Below are 10,344 nucleotides of genomic sequence, written 5' to 3' on the forward strand. Positions count from 1 at the left end.
CAGTGCAAGGCTAATAAGACTAACAAATAGCTTTGGGAAATGATTGCACTGTTGTATATTTGCAGTTTGAACTCGGAAGCTTTGGTTCAGCATTCAAAACTGTAAAAAGCTGAGTCAGAGGTTGCTTATATCTCATAGATATAGGACAGTCACTTCAAAACAAACATCTTTTTTTCCATGTATGAATGTGTTATTCAATGCGTTTCTCTGGGCTAATAGCAGTATGGCCAAATTCATCATTTCAACAAATATTTTTTATTTTATTTTGATACCAGCAGGGGTCCTAAAATTTCAAATCAAATAGCTAAATTATCCATGGTATGACCATCTTAAAACAATTCCATATGTTAGCTTAGTAGACAACATATAAGAGTTTCATGCCCCCCCGGAATAGTTATGAAAACAGTGCTAAATAACAATAAATGTGTTAGTCACAAAATATTGGTCAAGCCATGTTCTAGTATATTCTTAGAGAAAAGAGTTGAATTCGGCTAGAAAATGATTGATGGGTTGTTATCCCCTCACCACCAAAAAAATCTATTTCCCATAGGCTTTGTTAAATGAACCACGGCAGAGTTAGTGCCTACAAAAAGGTGCCATTACTATTGCTCTCTATTCAGTCAAAAGACTGTCTCATCAATTTCAGGCTGATCTAAATAGTGTTGATAATTCATGTGAAGACTGTGTGAGGCGGGGCGAGATTAGGGGCCTCTCTGAAAGGAGCCTGTGAAGAGATAAACTGAATTGATGAGACCCGCTGTTTCATATCGCACTAATCCCTGTTTTTCTCCACTCAACCTTTGAAACAGAAATATATGTAAATGCCGTAAATCCCAGTGTTAAAATAGAGCACAGGGAGACCTTTTGAAATCGGGGTCTTGTCGAGAACAATTAATAATGTATGTATTATTACGTCTGCCGAGATAACCGGGTGTTAACATCGCAGACCAAACACAGGTATTACAGCGAGTGCTTACGTCACAGCCTAAGTCGTTTTGCACAATACAGGAACAGTAGCGTGGGTAAAATCACTGGGGAAGCCAAGCCAGGAAAGAAAATCCATATTCCAAACTATGTGTTGTGCTCTACAACCTGTTAGTTCATATGCCTTGCCACCTGATATATAGGCCTAAGGCTGAGACGATAAGAAGACACAGTGGAAAAATAAATTCAACCACACCTTTGTTTCATCACAAAACCAGGGTCCACAAAGCATATTGCATGTAACAAACATTTACATAACCTACAACATGGCTAATCAAGTTAATGTTTCCGACATTTTTGGACTACTAAACAACTATTGCTTCAAGTTTTTCTGTCAATGACATTTGCAGTGGCAATTTTAGCATGTAAACCTTGGTGGGGCAAAAAAATTAAATGTTGGATGCATGTAGGTTTGCCAATTGTCCCGTATTAGCCGGGATGTCCCTGATATTGTGCTAAATTGGTTTGTTCCATATGGGACCTCCAATGTCCCGAATATTCATCCAATCACAGTACAGCGTAAACGCCCCATTTCCTGCAAAGTAATTTCTGTTGTTGTTCGGTCGGTTTGGCCTATCAAGGAAATATGGATAAACCTGCACAAAAGAAAAGACTGTGCAGCTACAACAAACAATGTCAAGCAAAAAAGACGTGGGTTAAGCCCGTCAGTGGTGACTCGACGAAAGCTTTCTGTACTTTATGCCGTCGGGCTTTCTCAATTGGACATGGAGGCGAGAATGACCTAACTCAGCATGCATCCACAGAAATGAAGAGAGGAACTGCATGCATTTTGTGCCTTTGTAGACATTTAGTGGCATGGAATTCTGCAACATGTTTGCACACAATGGCTCTCTCTTCATCCAGCTGTCGATCGTCTCATGCAAAGCTTGCCAGCTCTTACTTCATTCTTCAGGCCCCTTGGGGAGACCTGTCCTGTGGCACTGAAGAGTATTTTTGAGTATGAAGAAAAAACGGAAGCTGCTGAGATTTATCTGTGCTTTTTCCACAAAGTAGGGTGTGTTTTTGACCAACTCGTAAAAAAAAAAGCTGGAGGAAACAACGCTCTGCATCACAGATGTTTACGAGGAAGTCCAAAAGTTCAAAATTAAGATGCTTCAGCGGAAACAGGACAGCTTTTTTGGATTCCAGACCAAGCAGCTGATGGACAAACAATTGTCAGCACAAAGGTCCAAGCAGCAGCAGGACTTTGTGAAGTTCTATGACACTGTCATTACAATAAATTGACAAGTGGTTTGATTTCTCACCAAAAAATGTCATGTTGAAACTGAAACAGATAGGCCTCTATGAGGAGCTTTGCTTCAATGACAGAGACAGTCAGTATGGACCAACTCTATGAAGAGTGTTGTGCCGGGAGGAAATCCCAAAAGCCATTCTGGATACCACAAAATCCACCCATGAGAAGTGGATGGCAGTGTTCCAAAACCTTAGGAAAGCCAACTTGATCAACATGTTCAGGATTGTCTCATTTGTCCTCAGTGTGCTCAGCTCAAATTCCTTTGTAGAGAGGATTTTCTCTCTGATGACCATTAAATGGTCAGAGTCAAGAAACAGATACAGCACAGAACTTCAAACATCTGTGAACTGTGACTTGTCATGTAATGACTTCTCTCTGGCTATGCAAAAGGACCAAGGACTGCTTGAATCATTCAAGAGCAGCAAAAAATTAGTAGACTTGGTGAATGACTCATGCTCCTCTTTTCCTCTTATGCATTTCAAATGTTGTTGTTTTTTTGCTGTAAAGGTTCAACTTTTGATCTCTTTGATAATTTATTTTGAGGTTTATTCACATAAGTTTAAATAATGATACAGCTTTAGTAAAGCTATAGACTAAATGGAAATACAAATGTTTTACCTTTCCAATTGAATAAGAATATGAATATACACTGTATATTCTGTGGTAAACCGTGGGGTGTTGGGTTGAGCGTGCAGAGATTGACACAGAGACAGGGAGGCTTAGTCCTCAAAAACAACTTTACTAAGACAGAAAATAAACATAAAAAAGAAAATCACTTAGGTTTGGCTCGGTCCTTCTTCTCTACTGTGGCTTGGTGTCAGTCTCTCCCCGTTCTTTTTTGCGTTCAGCCACCTTGCTCCTTTTATTTGCATTCCACAACTGGTTGGCACTTTCTAATTACCTCCACTTAGAGCTGTCCATGTTGGGGTGCCCAGCTCCCGTATTGCCAGCAGAGGAAGCCAACGTCGCCTCACGTACCTCCCCTCTATTACCATCCCCCGGAGTAGACCTCCTGGGATACCCCCTTAGCCCTGACTGGGAGGGAGGCACTTTAAGGGCTAGGTTTGCATCCCTCCGGGATAGGGCGTCCATATTGCCATGCTGGGCCCCCAACCTGTGGATGACAGAGAAAGAGAATCGCTGTAAGGACAGGAACCAGCGGGTGACACGGTCATTCGTGTCCTTACCTCTTGCCATCCACACAAGGGGGGCATGGTCAGTGATCAGGGTGAACTTCCTCCCGAGGAGGTAATACTTGAGGGTGTCCAGTGCCCACTTTACGGCGAGGCACTCCTTCTCGACAATCGAGTATTTTTTCTCCCTTGGGAGGAGTTTCCTGCTGACATACATTATGGGGTGCTCCTCGCCTTCCTGCTCTTGTGACAAAACGGCCCCTACCCCTGTGTCAGACGCGTCTGTCTGGACCAGGAGGTTTTTCGAGAAGTCTGGGGTGACAAGTACCGGGTGCGAACATAGCGCATCCTTCAGTGCCTGGAACGCCACCTCTGTGTCCTCAGTCCATCTCACCGTCTGGGAGAGTCGTGCCTTTGTTAAGTCTATGAGGGGAGAAGCTATTGCGGCAAAGTTAGGTACAAATCTACTGTAGTACCCCGCTAACCCCACTAATGACTTCACCTGCCTCTTGGTTCGAGGGACCAGCCATCCCCTAATGGCAGCGATTTTTTTTCTTGGGGTTTCACATTTCCCCTCCCGATCTGATAGCCCAGGTACTCCACCAGTGGCACCTGCCAGTAGCCCTACGTCAGGTCCAAGGTGCTGATGTATCTCGCCATCTCCAAGCAGTCGATCAGTTCGTCCACCTGGGGCATGGGGTAGGCATCAAACTTACTGACCTTGTTCAGGCCCCGGAAGTCATTACAGAAGAGGACGGTTCCGTACGGTTTCGGAACCAGCACGATGGGGCTAGACCACGCACTGTGTGACTCCTCCAGTACCCCCATTTTTAGCATTGTCGCCATTTCCCGCTGGACTGCCACCCTCCGGGATTCTGGAATCCGGTATGGCCGTTTACGCACTTTTTCTCCTGGACGGGTGTTGAAATGATGTTCCACAAGATCCGTGCGCCCGGCACCTAGGAGAACACGGCCATAACATAGCTGATATGGCAGACTTGTTTCTACTGACAATTGAGATGCACAAATTATGGCATAAGAGAACGACAAGTGGATAAGAGGCAATCCGTAATTTTGATTAAGACATTAATTAGCAAGCATCAACGGACGTAGTCAATGTAACTATTTGTTCAGTACTTTTGAAATGTACAGCAACATAACTCAGAACATGGGCTGTTCTTACAGTGTTCTCCCTGTACACAGTCAAAACCGTAGGATAAATCAATCGGGCATATAAACAGACAAAAAATAAGCAAACACATTTGGTGTTCACCAAAAGCCATGTGGTCGACTTCCCCAAACATATGGAAGAAGGTACTTGTCACGTTCTGACCTTTATTTCCTTTGTTTTGTATTTATTTAGTATGGTCAGGGCATGAGTTGGGTGGGCAGTCTATGTTTGTTTTTCTATGATTTGGGTATTTCTATGTTTCGGCCTAGTATGGTTCTCAATCAGAGGCAGGTGTCATTAGTTGTCTCTGATTGAGAATCATACTTAGGTAGCCTGGGTTTCACTGTGTGTTTGTGGGTGATTGTTCCTGTCTCTGTGTTTACACCAGATAGGACTGTTTAGGTTTTTGCACATTTATTGTTTTGTTAGTTATGTCATGTCTAGTTCCTTTATTAAAGAACATGAATAATCCCCACGCTGCATTTTGGTCCACCTCTCCTTCACCACAGGAAAACCCTTACAGTACTCTCGTCAGATGAGACTAAAATTGAGCTTTTTGGCCATCAAGGAAAACGCTATGTCTGGTGCAAACCCGACACCTCTCATCACCCCGAGAATACCATCCCCACAGTGAAGCATGGTGGTGGCAGCATCATGCTGTGGGGATGTTTTTCATCGGCAGGGACTGGGAAACTGGTCAGAATTGAAGGAATGATGGATGGCAGTAAATACAGGGAAATTCTTGAGGGAAACCTGTTTCAGTCTTCCAGAGATTTGAGACTGGGACGGAGGTTCACCTTCCAGCTGGACAATCACCCTAAGCATACTGTTAAAGCAACACTTGAGTGGTTTAAGGGGAAACATTTAAATGTTTTGGAATGGCCTAGTCAAAGCCCAGACCTCAATCCAATTGAGAATCTGTGATATGACTTAAAGATTGCTATACACCAGCAGAACCCATCCAACTTGAAGGAGCTAGAGCAGTTTTGCCTTGAAGAGTGGGCACAAATCCCAGTAGCTAGATGTGCCAAGCTCATAGAGATATACCCAAGAGACTTGCAGCTGTAATTGCTGCAAAAAAAGGTGGCTCTACAAAGTATTGACTTTTGGGGGGGTGAATAGTTATGCTCACTCAAGTTCAGTTTTTTTGTCTTATTTCTTGTTTGTTTCACAATAAAAACTATTTCAATCTTCAAAGTGGTAGGCATGTTGTGTAAATCAAATAATACAAACCAATTTTAATTCCAGGTTGTAAGGCAACAAAATAGTAAAAATACCAAGGGGGGTGAATACTTTCGCAAGCCACTGTATGTCATTATTGGGGGATTTCTGGTCACTGGCAGTGAGAATGTCGGACAAGAAAATGTGATTTTATGAGAAGTGGCCAGGAGAGGAAGGGTCCTTCTAAGGGAAAATGGAATCAAGACAACAGCCCCAATGAGACAATACTTGTGCAGAAATGTAAGAAAATCTCTCCTTCTCAGCAGCAGAGGTTTCTGGATGCTGTGGAGATAAACTAATAGACCGCCTCTTTACGTTCCATCTCAGCTGGTGTACATATGAAATCGGATGGAACATATGTGAACATGATGGTTAATAACTTTGCAGTAGATTTTTTTAGCAGATACGGGTGCTGATGTCACTGTATTGCCCGTATCTTATCCAAAACATATACTGTATGTCCTCAGTACATGGGCAAGAAGATGAGAGCAACAGGAGTGGGGGCGGGGAAGACAGATATGAAACAAGCCAAACCATTATCAACATATATTGGTCCAATGAACATTGATGCAGGAATCTAGAGTTCAGAACCATGCTATTTGGACTACGAAGAAAAATGAGTGTGGAAATGTGGATATGGAACTAGTGTGCTTGACAGTTGTTGCCCCACATTGCACAAAACAATATCCCATTAGCAAGGAAGCTATGGACACTACTAAAATAGTGAGTAAATATCTATTGGACATGGGTATAATTGAAAAGACACCATGTAATCCAGCTACTCTGATGTATCCTACAGATACCACATTACTTGAACACGACTGTTGTGAGTTGGTTTTGGATCAGCTCTCTGATGGTTCATCTGTTGGAAACCCAGAGTTTATCTTATACACAGACGGTTCAAGCATTGTGGAGGGGGTGTGAGGAAGGTAGGCTGGACATGGGTAGTTACTACAATGAACAATGTGATAATACCAGGCATGTTAGGTTTGAGAAAAGCAGACGTACAGTTGAAGTCGAAAGTTTACATACACTTAGGTTGGAGTCATTAAAACTCGCTTTATTAACCACTCCAAAAATTTCTTGTTAACAAACTATAGTTTTGACAAGTTGGTTAGGACATCTACTTTGTGCATGACAAGTCATTTTTCCAATAATTGTTTACAAAACAGATTATTTCACTTATAATTCACTATATCACAATTCCAGTGGGTCAGAAGTTGACATACACTAAATTGACTGTGCCTTTAAACAGCTTGGAAAATTCCAGAAAATGATGTCATGGCTTTAAAAGCTTCTGATAGGGTAATTGGCATCATTTGAGTCATTTGGAAGTGTACCTGTGGATGTATTTCAAGGCCTACCCTCAAACTCAGTGCCTCTTTGCTTGACATCATTGGAAAATCAAGAGAAATCAGCCAAAACCTCAGAAAAAAATTGTAGACCACAAGTCTGTTTCATCCTTGGGAGCAATTTCCAAATGCCTGAAGGTACCATGTTCATCTGTACAAACAATAGTACGCAAGTATAAACACCATGGGACCATGCAGCCATCATACCGCTCAGGAAGGAGATGAGTTCTGTCTCCTAGAGATGAACGTATTTGTTGAGAAAAGTGCAAATCAATCCCAGAACAACAGCAAAGGACCTTGTGAAGGTGCTGGAGGAAATAGGTAAGTATCTATATTCACAGTAAAACAAGTTCTATATCGACATAACCTGAAAGGCCGCTCAGCGAGGAAGAAGCCACTGCTCCAGAGGAAGAAGCCACTGCTCCAAAACCATAATGACCATCGTTATATTTGGAGGAAAAGTGGGGAGGCTTGCAAGCCGAAAAATCCCATGCCAACCGTGTAGCACGGGAGTGGCAGCATCATGTTGTGGAGGTGCTTTGCTGCAGAGGGGACTGGTGCACTTCACAAAATAGATGGCATCGTGAGAAAGGAAAATTACGTAGATATATTGAAGAAGCATCTCAAGACATCAGTCAGGAAGTTAAAGCTTTGTTAGAAATGGGCCTTCCAAATGGACAATGACCCCCAGCATACTTCCAAAGTAAGGACAACAAAGTCAAGCTATTGGAGTAGCCATCACAAAGCCCTGACCTAATCCTATATGTCCTATTTGTGGTTAGAATGGAGAAAGTGTGTCTAAGCAAGGTAACCTACAAACCTGACTCAGTTACACCAGCTGTCAGGAGGAATGGGCCATAAGGTAGCTAAACAATCTAAAGGCAATGCTACCAAATACTAATTCAGTGTATGTAAACTTCTGACCCACTAGGAATGTGATGAATGAAATAAAAGCTGAAATATATCATTATCTCTACTATTATTCAGACATTTCACATTCTCAAAAAATAAAGTGGTGATCCTAACTAACCTAAGACAGGGAACTTTTTCTAGGATTAAATGTTAGGAATGCTGAAAAACTGAGTTGAAATGTATTTGGTACCAAAGTATGTTTGTCACTAGGAGACAGAACGCGTCTCCTACCTGAGCGGTATGACGGCTGCGTGGTCCCATGGTGTTTATACTTGCTTACTATTGTTTGTACAGATGAACGTGGTACCTTCAGGCATTTGGATATTGCGCTCATTGATGAACCGGACTTGTGGAGGTCTACAATTATTTTTATTAAGTCTTGGCTGATTTCTTTTGAATTTCCCATGATGTCAAGCAGTTTGAAGGTAGCTCTTGAAATACATCCACAGGTACACCTCCAATTGAATCAGAAGCTTCTAAAGCCATGATATAATTTTCTGGAATTTTCCAAAATGTTTAAAGGCACAGTCAACTTAATGTTTGTAAACTTCTGACCCACTGGAATTGTGTAACAGTGAATTATAGGTGAAATAATCTGCCTGTAAAAAATAACCGAAAAATGACTTGTCATGCACAAAGTCGATGTCCTAACCGACTTGGCAAAACTATAGTTTGTTAACAATACATTTGTGAAGTGGTTGAAAAACAAGTTTTAATGACTCCAACCTAAGTGTATGTAAACTTCCGACTTCAACTGTATATACACAAAAAACAGAGTAGAGTGCAGTATATCAAGCCCTTCAAAGTTCTTAAATGCTGAGTGCAGTCAAAAACCTGATTTGCCTGTGTTTTATATACACTGAGTATACCAAACTGCTCTTTCCATGAGACTGACCAGGTGAACTCAGGTGAATGCTATGACCACGTATGGATGTCACTTGTGTCACATCGCTTCTCGGCCTTTTGGCTCAGATCAAGTGTAGTATCTGTTCTTATCAGTTTAATATCTGATACGTCCCCGATCGGGGGACTACATATTAAATGGATTTTTCGAACAGGGAGTCGGAAATGGGGCTTGCTCCGTCCGCTCCACGCATCGACCCGGTATTGCAGTACCTCCGGGAACGGTGCAACACTTTCACAAGCATTTCGCTACACTCGCATTAACATCTGCTAACCATGTGTATGTGACAAATAAAATTTGATTTGACTTGTTAAATCCCTTACAATCAGTGTAGATGAAGGGGAGGAGACAGGTTAAATAAAGATTTTTAAGTCTTGAGATAATTGAGAAGTGTTTGTGTGCCATTCTAAGGGTGAATGGGCAAGACAAAATATTTTAGTGCCTTTGAATGGGGTATGGTAGTAGATGCCAGGCACAGAGGTTTGTGTCAAGAAATGTAACGCTGCTGGGTTTTTCATGCTCAACAGTGTCCCGTGTGTATCAATAATGGTCCAAAAACAATCACAGTACAGTACTTAATTGTTACCTTGAAATTATTTGATATTGAGATAAAGAGACGGTTGCATTGAACCTTTAACACATATTGTACTAAGATAGTACACCACGTCTTATGAGCAGAAATAACTCAAAGGTTTTCTTTCCCTTTTGACTGAACAATGACGACAGACTGTGTGTGGCTTAAAGGTAGACTCAGCGATTTGATGTAGATGCACAAAGTAAATAGCATAGTGGGTACTATTCCAAAACAACTCAACTTGAAGCGCGATGCTAAACTTCTCCACTGTTTTGGCCCTTTGGCTACCACATTCTAACAGCGTGAAGCAAACCTGTGCACATGCACAGCTACTGTGTGTGACTGTATGTGACTGTGTGAGTGCATAGTCTTGCATGTTGCTCATTGCAACATTTGTGCTGCTGGTCATGGGAACGTCATGTAACTGAGTCTACCTTTAACTTAGGGTCTGGGAAATACACAGTACTGTGTGTTGTTTGGCCAAAGCTAATTGTGAGACCCCGAGGAGACTTATTCCAACCTCAGTTGATTGCAGGCACAGGTGTTGTTGTTGAGGTGGTATTGATGACTAGCTGGCCATCAGCCCCACCCCACAGCTTCATGCTACCTATTAAGCGCAATTCAGAGAACGAGCGGAATATCGCTGAGTACCCCACAGTGTATCCACTTGTCCCTCTAGTCAGTGGCTAGTGCTTTCACACACCTGGGTGACAGCCGCCGTTGACCATAGCAATTAGATAGGATGTGCTAAAAGTGAATCGCTTTAACATCATAAGCATGCATGAAAACATTTTTCAATGCAACAAAAATGATTAATCCAAAAATACATAAAAAAACA

General features: G+C 42.1%; 1 non-coding gene across 1 annotated transcript; it reads left to right on the top strand.

Moving 5' to 3' along the window:
• Positions 1-8,975: 8,975 nt before the first annotated feature.
• LOC118937980 (U2 spliceosomal RNA) lies at positions 8,976-9,166 on the top strand. The gene has a single exon (XR_005035384.2). It is a non-coding gene; the product is annotated as a U2 spliceosomal RNA (small nuclear RNA).
• The last annotated feature ends 1,178 nt before the right edge of the window (positions 9,167-10,344 follow it).

Source organism: Oncorhynchus mykiss, chromosome 12, assembly GCF_057628025.1.
Source record: "Oncorhynchus mykiss isolate SJ-2025 chromosome 12, ASM5762802v1, whole genome shotgun sequence".
Classification (NCBI taxonomy): Eukaryota; Metazoa; Chordata; class Actinopteri; order Salmoniformes; family Salmonidae; genus Oncorhynchus; species Oncorhynchus mykiss.